General features: G+C 41.0%; 1 non-coding gene and 1 pseudogene across 1 annotated transcript; both read right to left on the reverse strand.

The window, feature by feature from the left end:
- Positions 1 to 2,924: 2,924 nt before the first annotated feature.
- On the reverse strand, positions 2,925 to 2,998 carry TRNAN-GUU (transfer RNA asparagine (anticodon GUU)). Its single transcript has one exon. It is a non-coding gene; the product is annotated as a tRNA-Asn (tRNA).
- A 1,088-nt stretch (positions 2,999 to 4,086) lies between these two features.
- The window catches only part of LOC136517383 (general transcription and DNA repair factor IIH helicase subunit XPD-like), a 55,644-nt pseudogene continuing 41,281 nt past the window's right edge, over positions 4,087 to 18,449 (reverse strand).

Consider the following 18,449-nt stretch of genomic DNA (forward strand, 5'->3'; position numbering starts at 1 on the left):
CCTTTGGCCATACTATTAAGGGGGGGTATGAACTAGTAGCTTGACCTAGGTGAGTGTAATGCGTTAGGTGTGGTGCACACTTGTCAAACTTAGCACTAGGTAGCTCAGGGATAGCCCAAAGATCAATTGGAGCAAACTTTGTTCATAAAGCTTTTCGACTTGGAAGTGAATGGAGGGTAAATTTACTGACCGAATGATGGAAGTGTTGGGACCGGACTCTAGATGCCGAGTCCGGTCAGTTCACAGGGCACGCAGCCAAGGCTTTCACTAGAACGGACGCTGGCGCAAGGCAGAGACCGGATGCGTAGGTGTCGAGATCTGTAGCAGCGGGGCTTCGGTTTTGGCTTGACCGGACGCAACGTAGGAACTTGATCGGACGCACGCGTACCTAGAGTCCGGTCAACAACAAAATACATCTAGAGAAGGTTTTCGGAGACCTAACGCATTAGGTTAGGGTGGACCTAACTCTGTAGTGAGTCCGGTCACTCTAACGGTTGACTATTTGAGCTGGCAGAGTTGCAGCCACAGTCTACTGACCGAACACATCCGATCACATCGACCGGCGCGTCCGGTCACCCTAAAATGTGCTGAGTTGGACCCCAATGGATATGTTTTGTAGTGGGGAGTATAAATACTTCTCCTACTCATCCAACTTAGCACTCTTGTCTAGTTGTTCAGGTGAGAAACACCTGTGGAGTGCAAGGGAGAGCAAGAGCCTAGTGGGGTGATTGAGATTTGAGAATCCAAGATTAAGGACCTCATTAGTGCATAGGGAGTAGCAAGTGTGCATTCACCCTTTTTATTAGACTTGTCTTGGTCAAGTGAGAGTTTAGGCTTATTACTCTTAGTGATCGCCATCACCTAGATGGCTCGGTGGTGATTGGAAGCTTGGTGATCATTCGGCGGAGCTTGTAGATGTATCAAGTCATGGTGTGAGCGGTTGTAGGCGATTTACCATGATGGAGCATTGAAGAATCAACCCATAGAGAGCACTTGATCCTTGCGTGGATCAATAGGGAGCTACACCCTTACGCGGGTGGTGCAACGAGGACTAGTGGGGAGTGGCGACTCTCCGATACCTTGGAAAAACCTTGCCGCGTTCCTCTCCCTCTCTTTACTTTGAGCATTTACATTTGAGCAATTCAATTCATGTCTTTATATTCTTAGAATTGCCATGCAAGAGTAGGATTGGAACCTAGGGTGCAAAACTTTTGTGCGGTAGATCATAGCGAACACTTTTAGGCACAAGGGAGTGAAAATGGTCTAAGTGTAGGGTTTAATTATTGCAAGAAATTTAGAATTAACCCAAATCACCCCCCTCTTGGGCATGTTGATCCTTTCAATAGCCATTAATCCCTTTGGGGATTGAATTAAGCTTGTGACCCCGCAATTTTAATGAAGAAGTGGTGTTCAGTTCAATAGAGGCTTTATTAGTTTTATATTTTGATATTGAGTATAGAATACGCCATACTATAAAAGGGATACAAATCTCATATACTTGAGGAAGACAGAGTGCTCAAGTTGAGTTGGTCAAGAGGATGTCACTCGGTTTAGGTGGATTAACTTGGCGTGTACTTGGACTCTTGTAACATCAAAATTGGTGTTGGGTGTTTTAATAGCACTTCATCAAATTTGTCCATGTTATTAGTCTCTACTAGGGATGAGTTGAAGTCATGAAGCCTGGAAGGGGGGGGGGGGTGAGGTATTTCATTCCTATTGGCCATGACACCTAAAACGATTTAGGTCTTGCTGGTCTTGGGTCCTCGTGTTTCTTGTTGCAATTGCAATCTTGTTTTTTCTATGTGCCTATGCGTATGGGTGTGTGTGTCTTGTGTTCAATGTGTGTTGAAGTGTGGCTTGTGGAGGTTTTCCCGCTTTTAATATAATGATAATACGTGTTATGTTTTTTTATAAAAATACGCTATTTATATATTATTGTCAAAGTCGTATTTTGAAGACTATGCCAATATACAAATGTGTCACTTATTTATGTGTAAATGGAAATGCGGTTAAACACAAGTTTATTTGGGGGAAAACTATATTGCCATATTATACTTATCAGGTGTACCGCTGAGAGATGGCACAAAAAGGGAAAAGAGTCTAATACATGTAGAGGAGACATTTAAAATCCAAAACTGTACTAAGAAATCACACAAAAAATGAGGGCAAAGAATCCAAAACAAAACATGTACACAAGACATTTAAAATATGAAGACAGGAGCAAAAAAAATCCAAAAATATTGGGACTACATTAAAATATGAAAAGAGGGCAAAGAGTCCAAACATGTGCACCAAACATTTAGTATCCAAAAAGAGATGACACATAAAAGAGGGGAAAGAGTCCAAAACATGTGCACGAGACATTTAAAATCCAAAATATTGGCAAGAAATCACAAAAAATGTACAAAATACAAAACAAAAACATGTACAAGAGACATTTAAATCTAAAATATTGCTAAAAAATCACAAAAAATGATGTAGAAAATACAAAACAAAACATGTACATGAGACATTTAAAATAAAAAGTAAAAAGGAGCAAAAATGAGGAGAGTCCAAATATGTGCACGAGACATTTAAAATCCAAAAATAGCACGTGGATGAGACAAAAGAGATAACACAAAAAAGTTCCGAAACATGTGTGCGAGACAATTAAATCCAAAACATTGCTAAGAATCACACCCAAAAAGTGATGGCAGAGAATGCAAAAAGTAGAGGTGGCATTTAACTTTTTTTAAAAAAATAAATAAAGCCAAAAAATGAGATAAGTCCAAACTTGTGCATGAGACATTTAAAATCCAAAAAAATATCTGAACAAGACATTTAAAATTAAAAACATTATAAAAAATGATGGTAGATAATGCAGAACAAAACAGGTACAAGAGACATTTTTTAAAACAATAATAGAGAAAAGTAAAAAAAAAAATCGCTAGAAGGAGGGCTTGAACCTCCGACCTTGTGGTTAACAGCCACACGCTCTAACCAACTGAGCTATTCCAGCTTTTGATATATATATGTTGACTTTTTGATTATCTATCATGTGTTCATTACACATCAGAACAACTTGCCGACATGATGTCATGTCCGGTGCCGCCAGAATACGAACCGGAACGAACGGAGATGCACAAATGGATAGCATTCGTGCTAGAATGCGGCGATCAGAACAGGAACTATCAAAGACGCTTCCAGCTGCGTTTCTGAGTTTCTCAATGATATTTTAGGCAGTGTTTGGCACCGACTCCGGCGGCTCCGGCTTCCTGCATTGCTGCACTGTGCAGCCCTGTAGCAAGGAGCTGGATGGCTCCGTCTCCCACGGAAATCAACACCCACAGGGAAGGAGCTGAAGAAGCCACGGATTTGGGACTCCGGTGGCTCCTCTATAGTACCCGGAGCCAGAGCCGCCCCTTAGTTGCTTCTATGGATCCAGGAGGTGAGTCTACTTTAATTGTTTGGGTGAAAGACAATGAAAAACTGCTTAGTTTCTCCTACGATTGGTCACATTTTGATAATAAAAAACTACCTAATTCTTTCTAGATTGGTCGACTTTTACTACGCCTGTTCGTAAAAAAGTCTGGAGTAGTTTATATTCATATGGATTCACCTACGTTTCAGTCTCCACAGACTTTTACTAACAGGCGTGAAGCACATGGAAACTTGGGTTATGATATTCATGCACTACCAGATAAATGCGTCGCAAAGGGTTCTTGTCCAACAAAGTTAACCGGCACAACAACAACAGCAGCAACAACGTAGTCTTTCAGTCCCAAGCAAGTTGGAATAGGCTAAAACCCAACAAAAAAAAACCCAAGAGATGAATCCCAGCCATGTAATGAGGCAGCACCTGCCCATTGATGCACTGGACTAAGTGTTGAATTTTTCTTTGTTTGGAAACATGATCTATGATTTCTCCCGGTTATGTTTGGATATGATCAAATCCGTGTAAACACGAGTAATATTAATTGGCATGCGTCATGTGGTTTGAACCGATGCTTCAAACAAGTTTATCTACCACCATAACATGGCTACAAAAATTTTTGTACAACAGTACCCAACAAAATCCTCTTAAAGACTCTCATCTCATCCCTGATTTTACATCTCCATGCCGTCCTGCGCCATATTCTGCAGATCCTCCTCAGTCAACAGCGTCTTCTTGCCACCGCTTCCCGTCTTGTCAAATGGCTGTGCCATCCTCCGGAGAAACTGTTGCAGAGCAAGTGTTAGAGCATCACTATGACAAGCAAAAGAGCAGGTTTGGTCGATGCTAGTGATAAAGAGAGACGAAAATGCTAACACTATGATACAAAGTTAAATATACAGTGCTATTCAAGCTGTTTTAGTATTCTTATACGTAGGGGGGGAAGGAACCTTGTAAGCTGTGAACACCGAACCTGGTACTATAACTTCTGGATGATAATAAAATTGGCAGCAAATTGCTTTGCAAATCACAATAGCCGAAAGCAACAAAAGCTTCAAGGAACCAGTCAAGGAAATAGATTTGTAAATCATACCTCACGAGCTATATGTAGAGCCATATCAGTGCTCAGATTTAGGTGCGCATCATGCAAATGCGAGAGTATCCACCCAGGCAACTTAGACCGTTTATCATGCCGACTGTATCTGTAAGCAAGAAAGGAATTTACCAAAGGTGAAACTTCACATAAAACATTAACACAGCAAGGAAATGAACACAACAAACAGCATTATGTGTCATGGAAGTATGGATGCAATTTTGCTGGAATTCAGATCTAAAAATAACTAAAACTAAGCTGTCTGCTTATGGTCCATAAGACCCAAAATAAAAGGAGTATGATATGCATAAAGGTCCATAACACGCAAGTATCAAACCAAGCAATGGTTATTAAGAGAGTTGTTGGTGAAAAGAAACACAGTGACCAAATGCACATTTTTTAGTTGGAAAGTTCACGTTCATGCATAATTTTAATACTTCATAAGCATGTCACCTTTGCTGATATTGTAATAGAGGTTTAAACTAAAGCAGCTTGTTTCCAGATACGTATATTGGAGTAATAAGATGGCACAAGATTGGAGCTGGTTCGTTAGCATACAACTATACATGCGGGGTTCTTGATGCTCAGCTATGCTAGAACTCAGTGCATCAAGGCAGTAATTATAACAGAACCGTCCAATTTATAAGAGCACACGTACAATAGTAATCACCGAAGCGATCAAACCGTCATACTTGAACACATATAAACCCGGTAGTCTGATGAAATCACGAAGGATCTCAAACAAACCAACGTACAAACCAAGATCGTACATGATTCAACATAACCAGTCACATGTTACAACAGGTTCACAAATGGTTCTCATACATCGAAGTTTCAACAAAGTTAGTACAACTCAAATTTAGAAGTAGCGGAAGCAACATAGTTTTGAAACAACATCATGATAGTTCAAATACATAGCCAGTTTAGGATCATCTCCAACAAAAGCACATAGAGGAGATGATATAGAATGACCATGCCCTTGGTCTTACTCTCCATCAACGGTAGGAGTTATGCAGTGCTTGCAATAACCATGGTACATCACGTCATCTGCAACAAATGGAAATAAACCCTGAGTATGAGAATATACTCAGCTAGACTTACCCGTCACAAACCAAAATAATAAGACACCAAGGAGTATGCATGGCTTTAAGAGGTGGAGTTAGCTTGACAATATTTTGCATAAAAGCTTAAGTAATATAACTTGGAGATTTAGTACCTCTAACATCAATTTGAATACCTATTCAATTAAGCATCTCTAGATTAGCACCTGTACTAGAGCAACCACTTGATTAAGCTAACAAGCATTAGTAACCATATCCGGTATAAGAATAATTTAAGCATCATCATGACCATCAAGTTTCCATTAGTGCTTCTACGTTGCTGCTGCTCAGTCAAGTTCTCACTATCCGAAAGAGACGGCGATTCGAATCAATTTCTACCTAGCAGGGGAATTTATTCCTAACACAAACCGAGGCACACCTCGCAAAGGTAGCCTCATGTCACCTTTGGTACAATTCAAGACTAACTCGTGGGTCCGATCAGCGCCGCGCCCTCAGAGATTCTACCAATCTGTTAGGAAGATCGGGACTCGGTCCCGCCCTTGGACTGATGCCATTGGCTCTCCGCACATCCTTACTGCCTCCAGCGTGCGTACTTTCACTTATCGGGGCCGGCCTGAATTGAGCTACTCGGCTTTGCGGTCGTATCATTGGATCCGGCCAACTAAGTGCTAGGCATGCATTCAACATGACATGAGCACGTACAACGAATCGGTCCTTAACCGACATAGACGAGGATAAATAGACACCCAAGACCTCCATGTCTTGTTGCTTCTTTATCATGATCCCACTCGGTCTCCATTATTCATTAACACATGGTTATATTCCACGCTAGCACCGTGATTAGTTATCCGCCTATATCATGCAGGTGACAGGTAATCATCCAGCTTCTACCGACTAAGCATGACTAAGCACATATTCGATCCTGAACCTACATAGGATATATGTGTGTGTGTGTGTGTGTGGACAAGGAAGATATATGCAACAAGTGGTTCCAATCAATTTCTAGTACTTAATGCGTCAACATAAAAGGACTCAAGTTGATAGTTCGAAAACATAGGAGGTTTAAAATGCTCTGAGACTTGTCTTTCACAAAGATTGAGGGCTGGTGATCTGGGCACTCGGGCAATAGTTCACCGTCGGGTTCGCCTTCTCCTGGGACCTCCTGTTGTTGCACTTTCTGATGATCTTCTTGGGGATCGGCTTCGTATGATGAGGACATGACACCCATGCATATGACCATGTTTGGCACATGGTATGGAGGGGTAGGAGGCCAGCAAGGGTGTCCAACTCAAGAAGAAGGTCCAAGGCTAATTCGGTTCGAGTCCCCGAGGTGGAGGCCCAAAGCAACTCAAGTTCGAGTCTATCTTGGCCTCTAGGATCAGTCTGCCTTAAACTGGCCACCCAGGATGCATCTGGACTCCGTTTTTTATGATCCACATATGGATAGAAAGCTAATTGGATAAGGAAGCCAACCCAATTAGTTTCACCTCAAAAGCCCTTCGGAATCAACAGTAATCGTCAAAACAAGTCAGCGCCCAGAATCTGTCAGGGTGCTGCGACACCGTCTTTTGGTCCGTTGGACCGTGTATCGTGTTTGGGCCCATTAGGGGGCGCGTCTAGGGGGGTGATGCCCAAGACTCTATAAATACTAGCCGTCGTTCTCCTTAGGGTTTGGGGTTTTGTTTAGTTCTTGATTTCCTCGTGAAACAGATGTCGTTTTGCTGCAACTGTCGCTGCCAAGGCCGCTTGCTATGAACCAAGGCCCTAGTTCTTGATCTTGTTCGCCTATGGCGATTAGTCCTTTTGAATAAAGACTTGAACTCCTTCTCGTTATCATAAGCCTCATATTTATTTGCAATTTTAGATTGCGTTCATCTCGTTCTTGCTTGTGTTCTCGATTCGCTTGTAGGAAAGCCTTCTCGGCGAGGTCAATCGTGTTCGCGTGGTTGATAACCAACGGAACAATGGTGTAACAGTTGCGGGGGTCCAAATCAGTCTTGGTTCGAAGCCTAGATCATGAACGTCGAGTCTCCACCAATCAATGCTATTATACCTTTTGAAAGATCAGGCCTAGTCTACATCAAGTGGTATCAGAGACCTTGTTGCCCGTTAGGTATAACTTTGTTTTCCCCTTTAGATTGCTACTGTTTTTGTTTTACCTATAGTCCACAAAAAGCCAAAAAATATACACTATCACATATCTCTAGTCCTATAGCCCCGCTGTGCCTTTGCAATTTTTTAATTTTAGTTTGCTTTATTGAACTGTCGTCCCTTGCCGCGTCTTAGTGTTCGTTGTGTTCTGATCTTGTTCTTGGTCTAGTGTCAAGTCTTGTTTCCTAGTGTGGCTTGCATCAAATTGATCTCTAGTTTTTCTTTGGATCTGAAATAGTCATGGAGTGGGTTGTGTGATTGAGTTTGTTTTGTCTAGCAATTCCTTCTATGGCTTCTTCGGTTAAGTATTTTTCTTCCACGGTGGAAATATCTAAAGTCTAATCTCTTATGTGCGGCACTTTTGTGAGATAAAAAACATAAAACAAAGAAAAAGGCAAAGAGGTGCAAAAACCAAAAGAAGGAAAAAAGCCGCACCTAAAAAAAGAGAAAAAATAAAGAAGGAAAGAAAAAGAAAGTGAAAAAAAAGTTTAGAAGTGATTGCATCCTTTTGAGTCCTTGTGCTGAGTTGTATTGTATTGCTTGCTTGAACTAGGTTCAGGACGAGTTTCAGCTAGCGACATAGACTAGCTTAGGACTACTTTTCAATCTTGCAATTTCTGAATTAAATTATTGCTATTCCTTGCTACTATATTGTGCCTGTCCAAGCTCCACTTTCTTCTAATCAAGTACAGGTTCGCCTTGCAACTATTACACTCAAGCTACAACGGTATCATAGTCACCGACCGATTGCATTGCCTATTGCTTTGGTAAGAACACTTGTAAGACCGTGGTAAGACGCTTGAGAGTTGAGTGCCTTGTTTTTCCTTGTCCACATCCTATAGTAGTTCATAGGAAAATACATACTTGTGTGTTTTCTTGTTTGATTCTAACAATGATAGGTTGTTCATATCCACCGACTTATAATGGTATAGGTGCTGATGAGTACAAGGAGTGGGAAATTGCCATAGATAACATTTTTACTACTCACTTTATGTGTCCAAGGAGGAAGGTAAAAAATGCATCTAGTGTTTTGCGACATTCTGCTTTATCTTGGTGGGAGTCTTTAGATCCTTCTGATAAACCTCAAACTTGGAATGATATGAAAGATCTTATGAGAAAAAATTTTGTTAATCCATCTCTTGTAATTAATTCAAATGATGAGGTGCATCAACTAGATCAATCTCTTATTATTCCTCCTGCTATGCCTAACCTTTTGCAGGACAATGTATAATAGAGCAAGAATGACATGACAGAAAATGAGGAGCTCACAACCTCATATGCAAATTTAGAACCATCACTTCACAATGCACCTATTACTCCTGCTGAAAACACAGGTAATGCCCATGGTGCTACACTCACAGAAGGTGAGAATTGTTTTAATGTACTAAATTCTTCCACACACCATGCTATCATAGAGCAATTGTTAGTGGAACCCTCTCTTGATTTATCTTTGTCCCATGATAATTTGCCTTGTGATAAAGATGAATTGGTTGATGATGCTTCAGTTTTACATGTTTTGGAACCAACCACTTGCGCTAAAAATAAACATGTTATTCATATTGCTACTAAAACTGATGAGTTCAAACTGTTGTCTTCTTCACATACTTTGGGTTACATTGAATTTGATATTTTGTGTAACCTAGATTGTTTGGAGGAGAGCCTATTTAAATATGTTGATTTGCCTTGGTTTTCTAAACATACATATCATGTTATTGGCAAATATAACAACAAGGGACAATATATGATACATCGAGTATACATTTGCAGTAATATGAATTCTCCTTTTGTTGTACAAGATTATGATCGTTTAGAGGTCAGCCATAATCATACAAACATTTTCTCATGTTCCTCAAAAAAACAAGTTCACTTCCAAGAAGGGGAGCATTGTTGGTTGCTACCTATGTTTGCTAGATCATCTATTCCTGCATTGTTTTTGGTTAGTTCTAATCTTTTGTAGGATAGTGTTGACATACATCGTGTGCATTCGAATCATGGAGTCTACATGCCTGCTGAAATTTTTATGCGAGATGACATGCTACAAACTTGGAAACATGGTCATGTTCCTTCTCACAATTATTTTAGTTCCCTTTGTTTTTGTAACCCTGTTCTCCTTTATGTTGTGCAGGATCAGTTTCAAGCACAATCGATGCCGAGGACGGCTTTTCGTCAAGAAGGGGAGGATGATGAGGACATGACACCCATGCATATGACCATGTTTGACACATGGTATGGAGGGGTAAGAGGCCAACAAGGGTGTCCAAGTCAAGAAGGAGGTCCGAGGCTAATTCGGTTCGAGTCCTCGAGGTGGAGGCCCAAAGCAACTCAAGTTTGAGTCTGTCTCGGCCTCCAGGACCAGTCTGTCTTAAACTAGCCACCTAGGATGCATCCGGACTCCGTTTTTAATGATCCACATATGGATGGAAAGCTAATTGGATAAGGAAGCCAACCCAATTGATTTCACCTCAAAAGCCCTTCGGAATCAACAGTAATCATCAAAACAAGTCAGCATCCAGAATCTGTCAGAGTGCTGCGACACCGTCTTTTGGTCCGTTGGACCGTGTATCATGTTTGGGCCCATTAGGGGGCGCGTCCAGGGGGATGACGCCCAAGACTCTATAAATACTAGCCATCGCTCTCCTTAGGGTTTGGGGTTTTGTTTAGTTCTTGATTTCCTCATGAAACAGACGTCGTTTTGCTGCAACTGTCGCTGCCAAGGCCGCTTGCTGTGAACCAAGGCCCTAGTTCTTGATCTTGTTCGCCTATGGCGATTAGTCCTTTTAAATAAAGACTTGAACTCCTTCTCATTATCATAAGCCTCATATTTATTTGCAATTTCAGATTGCGTTCATCTCGTTCTTGCTTGTGTTCTCGATTCGCTTGTAGGAAAGCCTTCTTGGCGAGGTCAATCACGTTCGCGTAGTTGATAACCAATGGAGCAGTAGTGTAACGGTTGCGGGGGTCCAAATCAGTCTTGGTTTAAAGCCTAGATTGTGAACATCGAGTCTCCACCAATCGATGCTTTCATACCTTTTAGAAGATCAGGCCTAGTCTACATCATCGTACTCCAACACGATGATGTCTTCCGTCACACCTATTGCATGCATATGCAAAAAGTGAGAATCATGAATGCATAAGAAGGGTCATGGATGACATATCATGATAACATGCATGGTTAAATAATAACTATCATATTAGGTCATTAGGATGATAACAAGGTTAACTTCTTAATTACTGAGTAGGTGCATATCTCTTCTCTAGAAATTTCAAGAATCCACACTAAGTCCATTTCTAGACCACAACACAATAGCTACAAGTTTAGATCATAACTAGAGTTTTCCTCAACCAAATGCTATGACCCTAGACTTTCTGGAAAGCTTATAAAATTTCCTATAACTTTTATTTAATCACTAAAAGCTAATTCAACAACTAACCTAGGCAAAATGGGTAAACTTCCCAGGTCTATCTAGAAATTTTAGAGATTAAGCATTTCGAAAGACCAACTTCTAACAGAATATAACTCTCAAACCATTTGGCCTATTGCCCTAAAATTTTTGACACAAGCTAGATAAAGAAGTTCCCTACAATTTTTTTGTTAACCATTTTTACAGAAAACTCCATTTTACCTATGCAAAACACCTAGCAACATAATCTATCCAAAACAACTTCTATAATTGAATTTTAGAGCCATAATATTTATTGCATACAAGAAATCAAAATTGGGCACAACCAAAGGTACCAATAGTTCATAGGCATCATACACACTCTAGAAAATATGATGGTCAAGCCCAAATAAATTATTTAAATGCCTTTATTAATCTATTTTGACACTAAGGTGAAATAATAAAAATATATCAAAAGTGCACAATAAATTCTAAGAAAATTACAGTGATTCATATATGATCCCCACAGTCTACTATACAAATTTCATACCATTTGGATAAGTACAGCAGCCTTCACATAAATGACAAGTTATAAGGGCTGAGTTTAGTGAAAATAGTTATCTCTATTAAAAAGTATCAAACAACAGATTTCATATTTTTCTTAGCTTGCCTAAAACCCATTAACACTGTACAAAAATGTGCATGGCAATATGTTACTTATTTTTATCCTTATGAATTTCCTCAGAAAACACCATTTATTAAAAAATAAATAGCAAGACCCTACTCCAATCAAGTTTACTACAAGTTCAACATTTTTCCTAACTAGAGCAAGTTAACATAAGATCAGCAAAATTGGAATCACAATTTTATCGCTTTCCTAGCTCAAGTTATGCATTTTATAAGATTCCAAACAATTTAAAAGCACTTATCTAGCTCCATTTAATTCTCCCAGAAAACATCCTAAATAGTAAGTTTCATATTTTTATCAAATACTACACTTCATGATGAATCCAACAAAATTTGGTTCACTCTATTTGGACACTCCTAGCTCTAGATATGAATTTTTGAAGTTGGTATTTAAATATGTGAAAATAAGAAAATCAAAAGAAACATAACGACTGACAAATGGGGCTCGCTGGTCAGTTGGACCCACGCGTCAACGAACTAGAACAGAGGCGACGTTCGATCGGCGATAGCTCACCGACGGTGAGATCTCCGGCGGTAGCATCACCATGGTTGCACTCCCCATACTCGCCCGCACTTGGTGGTGCCCTTCGTTGGACCGGCGGTGCACTAGAGCACCCTTGCTGACGTCAATGGCAGATGGCCGAGGTGACATGGTGGTATGCTGGCATTCTCTGGCTATGGTGTGCTCAGACAAGGTGTGTCATGGCTTCATAGTAACCTAACAAAGCTATCTAGGATGGTAGGGATTCCAGTGAGGCAGCGGTGAGCTCCGACCGCGTGCATGCCGTGGTGGTGGCGCATAGAGCACGATGGTGCTCTCGCCGTTCTGGCTAAACAGCGGTGAAAGGTGGGTCTCCATCATGCCATCCACTAGGTCTAGGCTTACTCATCCTAATGCGCATGAAAGAGACGGGAGGCGATACGCTAGCTCGACAACGGCGAGCTAAAACACCTCGGTGGCCATGGCGGCCACGGCAGGAGCAGCGGCGTGTTCCCGCATGACCAAGCAGTAGCGTCAAGCCAGGCTCCTACCTAAGAGTAAGGACCACAAGGTGACTATAGATCAGAGAAAAGGAGGACAGGAGGTGTGGTGGATTGGTGTGGCCACGGTAAGCCGAGCGCGCGGCGGCCCTCTGACGAGAACGTGGCGACAACGATGCAAAATATGCCCTTACCAAGGCTTGGCAAGTGGGACTAGCGGGTCAGGGTGCAAGAGGTGACAATAGCGGAGCTGCTGGCGAATTGAATTGGATAGTGGTGCAGCAACGACGGCGCTACGTGGTGGCAGAGCTAGCGGCGACAATGGCGAGCGTGGCGCTCTGCTGGCGGGTGCGAGAGCGAGTGAGGGAGAGGAAGTGAGCGAGAGAGACGCAGACGGGCGTGTTATGCTGATAATGAGGCTCTCCCTGGCTAGACTGGTGGGGCCCATGCTGGCATATGGCCACCAGATGGTAGGCATGGCCTGATGGCGGTCGGACACCACCGGCCTGCCCAAACATGACATGAGCCTGTTTTAGACGACTGAAACTATCCCCTTCCTCACTCAATATCTCTTAAACCAGCGTGATTCAGCAAAAACCATAAGAATCAAAGTTGTAGAGCTACATGAGTACTCCAACTTTGCCTAAATGAGTTTGGTCTAGATGAGCCTAGTTTACAAGCTACAACACGACAAACATCGGTACATTGAAACTGTAAATCGATTCTGGACTAGAAAAAAAAAATTCAAGTGCTAGATCAGTATTTTGTTGCTAATTGTGAGCTATTTTTGAACATGCTAGACATCAAATTAGGTCTTGACCCAAAAATAAAAGTTGTTACTCTAGTCAAGTACTATAACTTTGCTTAAGGGTGCACTACCATGCAAACACTCTATGCTATAGTTCAACTTAGGTCAAACATACAACTTGAAAATAGTAAGTTACACTATAACCATGACTTAGAGGCCAAATTGGTCCAAGTCATGAATACCAAAGTTGATTCATATGACATTCTAAACATGTTTAGGGTACCCCTAAGGTCCCATAAGCATTTTATACATTGGTCACATGTAAACCCTAGCATATGCAAAACATTTAGTGACAACACATGTAATATAAGCAATCATAGAGATACAATTTGAGATGCTCATGCTTATGAATGATCAATGATGCTTGTGCTCGTGTAATGACAATGCCAAATGCATGCTTAACACTAGGGTGTTATAGCCCCTCCCCCTTTAAAGAAATCTCGTGCTGAGATTGGAAAGACCTACCAATCCTTGTAGAAAGTGCGGTAGGCGTCACGCAGAAAATCATCCCGTTCCCACGTTGCATCTTGCTCACTATGGTTGTTGTACACCACCTTATCGAACTTAACCACCTTACTTTGAGTTACCCTCACCATTTCTTCTATCACTCGGATAGGTTTTTCTTCATACGTTAAATCATATTGGATCTTGACATTAGTGGGTTCAATGGCTTCTTCGGGCACACGAAGACATTTTTTCAATTGAGATACGTGGAAAACATTGAAGATGGTGCTCATCTCTAGTGGTAGTTGAAGTCTATAAGCTACTGGTCCACATTGCTCAATAATTTTGTATGGGCTCACATACCGGGGTGCCAACTTTCGCTTCACACCAAATCGTTGTACCTTTTTCATCGGTGATACTTTCAAGTACACGTAATCACCAACTTTAAATACAAGAGGACTTCTTCTCTTATCCACATAACTTTTCTGTCTTGATTGAGTAGCTTCTATATGTTGTTGAATGATCCGAACTTGCTCTTCAGCTTCTTTGACAAAGTCAATACCATAATACCTTCTTTCGCCTGGCTCAACCCAATTTAGAGGAGTTCTACACTTACGGCCATATAAAGCTTCAAAAGGGGCCATCTTGATGCTTTTTTGATAGCTAATGTTATAGGAGAACTCAGCCAAAGGTAGCCATTTCTCCCACAAACCCTTTGAAGATATTACACAGGCCCTTAACATGTCTTCAAGAATCTGATTTACTCATTCTATTTGCCCAGTAGTTTGGGGTGATAAGTAGAACTTTGGATCAATTTGGTACCCAATTGATTATGTAAATGCTCCCAAAAACAATTTACAAACTGTGAACCTCTATCAGACACAATGGTTCTTGGTATCCCATGCAATCACACTATGTGGGTGATATACAGCTCTGCATATTGCTGTGGGCTGTAAACTATCTGAACTAGAATGAAATGTGTAGACTTCGTCAGACAGTCCACAATTACCCAGATGGAATCGTTACCCCTCTGAGTGGTTGGAAGACCAGCATGAAATCCATGCAGATTTCTTCCCATTTCCAACCTAGAATAGGCAGTGGTTGGAGTAGCCCTGCTGGCTTCAAATGATCGGCTTTGACTCGGCAGCAAGTATCACATTTAGCCACATATGCAGCAATCTCTTTCTTCATCTTTGTCCACCAAAACTAGATCTTCAAATCTAGATACATCTTGCTACTACTAGGATGGATGGACAATTTAGAAGAGTGTGCTTCATCTAAGATTTGGTTTCTAAGTTCTCTATCTTTAGGTACAACAAGTCTATCTTTAAACCAGAGTACACCTCTCTCATCTAATCTAAAATGATTAGTCTCTTTTTCTTCCATCTTTCTCTTGATATGAAATATACCCACGTCGGTCTTCTGGAGTTCCATGACCTTAGCTTCAAGAGAGCAACTGATAGTGAGATTATGTAAAACTACATGATGCAGTAGGTTGAAGCCATCTTCCAGTAATGGTTTGCTATGATACTTCTGACTCAAAGCATCTGCAACTATATTTGCCTTGCCCAGATGATAATGCACCTCTAGGTTGTAATATTTGATTAGCTCTAACCATCTTCTTTGTCTCATGTTCAACTTAGATTACGTAAAGATATACTTGAGGCTCTTGTGATCAGTGTAAATGTGACACATTGCCAAGCAAATAGTGCCTCCAAATCTTCAAAGCATGAACAACCGCGGCTAGCTCTAAATCATGAGTTGGATAATTAACATCATGTTTCCTCAGTTGACACGAGGCATAGGCAATGACTTAGCCTTCTTGCATAAGCACACACCCCAAACCAGTACCAGATGCATCACAAAACACATCAAATGGTTTTTCTATGTCGGGTTGTGCTAAAACTAGGGCGGTGGTCAACAAAGTTCGTAAAGTGTGAAAAGCAGCTTCACACTCCAAAGTCCACACAAATTTCTCATCTTTCTGAAGTAATCTGGTCATGGGCTTGACTATATTAGAGAAGTCTAGAATAAAATGGCGGTAATAACCTGCTAATCCAAGGAAACTCCAAACTTCATGAACCGAAGTTGAGGCCTTCCAATCCATAACTTCTTGCACATTGCTTGGATCTACTGAGATTCCATCTTTAGATAACACAAGACCAAGGAATGATACTTTCTTTAACCAAAATTTGCATTTGCTAAACTTAGCATACAACTTATGTTCTCACAATCTTGTTAAGACAACTCTTAGGTGTTCTTCATGATCTTCCGCATTCTCAGAATAAACTAAGATGTCATCAATAAACACCACTATGAATTTATCAAGTTTAGGCATAAACACCGAATTCATGAGATACATGAAATGAATAGGAGCATTGGTCAGCCCAAAAGACATGACAAGATACTCATATATACCATACCTAGTAGAGAAAGCAGTCTTAGATATGTCTTCTGGCTTGATCTTAATCCGGTGGTATCCCGATCTCAAATTAATCTTGGAGAACACTTTAGCCTTTGATAGCTGATCGAATAAGATATCAATTCGAGGCAATAGATACTTGTTCTTGATCGTTACCGCATTAAGGGGTCGGTAGTCCACACACATCCGCAAAGATTTATCCTTCTTTTTCATGAATATGGTAGGACAACCCCACAGCGAGGAGCTGTGTCGAATGATATCTTTTTTCAAGAATCTCCTGCAATTGCACTTTGAGCTCAGCTAATTCATTAGGTGGCATCCTATAAGGCCTTCGTGAGATAGGGACCGTTCCTGGTAATAATTCAATCTTGAACTCTACATCTCTATTAGGCGGTAACCTAGGCAACTTATCTAGAAACACATCTGGGAATTCACACACCACCAGAATGTCAGCAATAGTCACAGGCCAGATAGCATTAGCTACATTTCAGAGGTCAAAATCTCTAGGAACTAGTGTTAAGAAAGCATTCTTACTGTCTGCTTCTCTTAACATAACCACCCAAGTGGAAGTATCAATAAGAACTCCATGGCCACTCATCCATCTCAATCCTAGGATTACATCTATCCCCAACCTGAGCAATACTACAAGATCTACGGTATACTCCTGGTTTCTTATGGAGATGTGCACATCTCTAACTATTTGGTTGGTGGAGATTTGATTTCTGGCTACACCTATGCACTAACTACCCTTATCTATAGTAACTACCCTCTGATTATGCTTGGATACAAATGTTTGACTCATAAATGAATGCGATGCTCTAGAATCAAACAAAACAATTGTGGGATGTTGGTTCACAAGAAACATACCCGCAGTAACAACTTTGTAACAGAACCGACCAATTATACGAAATTAAGTAAGAAAATCACCTGCCAGAGCAGATGATTTAGCAAACTTAAGCCCGTATAACCCGGTAGTCCGTGAAATCACGAAGGATTTCAAATCAACTCACATACCAGCCAAGATCGTAATAAGTTTAGCGGTCACCATCACATATTACATAAAAGTTCGCATCACAGGTACATCAGAGTTTAAACATAGTTATTACAAAATGAGTTCAATTAGAAGTAGCGGAAGCCATTTGTTCAAACCACACACACTCACATGGAGTTCAAATACAGTGCCAGCTAATGATCATCTCCAACAAAAGCATTAGACGAGACATAAGGAATGACCATGCCTATGGTCCTAAGCATCACCCATCGTAGGATAAAGGCAGTTGATACAGTAGCCGTAATACATCTGCCCATCTGCAACAAGTGGGAATAAAACCCTGAGTATGAGAAGGTACTCAGCTAGACTTACCCGACATAACCAAAAATAAAGTGACACCAAGGATTATGAAGGGCTTTATAATAGGGTAGCTGACTCATTTGCAAAAAGAGGCATTTTTTGTATTCCAAGAATCTTTCCAAAAGCATTAGTGTCAAGTTAATTATTATTAACCTGTCGACTACATTTGCACCTATACTATAGCAAGCATGTGATTAAGCAAATAATGATAACCAATGATCATTAACAACTTTCATAATGTCATATTCATTATAACTGTCCAAGTGTTCCATCAACATTACTACGATGAAGTCACTCAAGTCAAGTGCTCACTATCCAGGAGCGATGGCGATTCGAATCGATTCCTAACCAGCTAGTGATTTATTCCTTACACAAACCTCACTCACCCGCTAAAGTGAGGTATCGGTCATCGAGTCAACTATCCAGGAAAAATCTCGAGTTTGCTAGGAACCACATGTACCTAGGGGCCGACCGACTGCCTTTCGGTCTTATCATCGCGCCCCCGTGTCCTACCACACCTGCTCTGGTATAGTGCGCTGCGGGCAATCTACTCGGCCCGAATAATCTCCTAGCTTCGCGGTCGAAAGGTACTTTATTCGACCAACTAAATGTAAGGCATGCGTTCAACATGACTCGAGGCCCAACAACGGTCGGTCCTT

The sequence above is a fragment of the Miscanthus floridulus genome, chromosome 17 (assembly GCF_019320115.1).
Source record: "Miscanthus floridulus cultivar M001 chromosome 17, ASM1932011v1, whole genome shotgun sequence".
NCBI lineage: Eukaryota > Viridiplantae > Streptophyta > Magnoliopsida > Poales > Poaceae > Miscanthus > Miscanthus floridulus.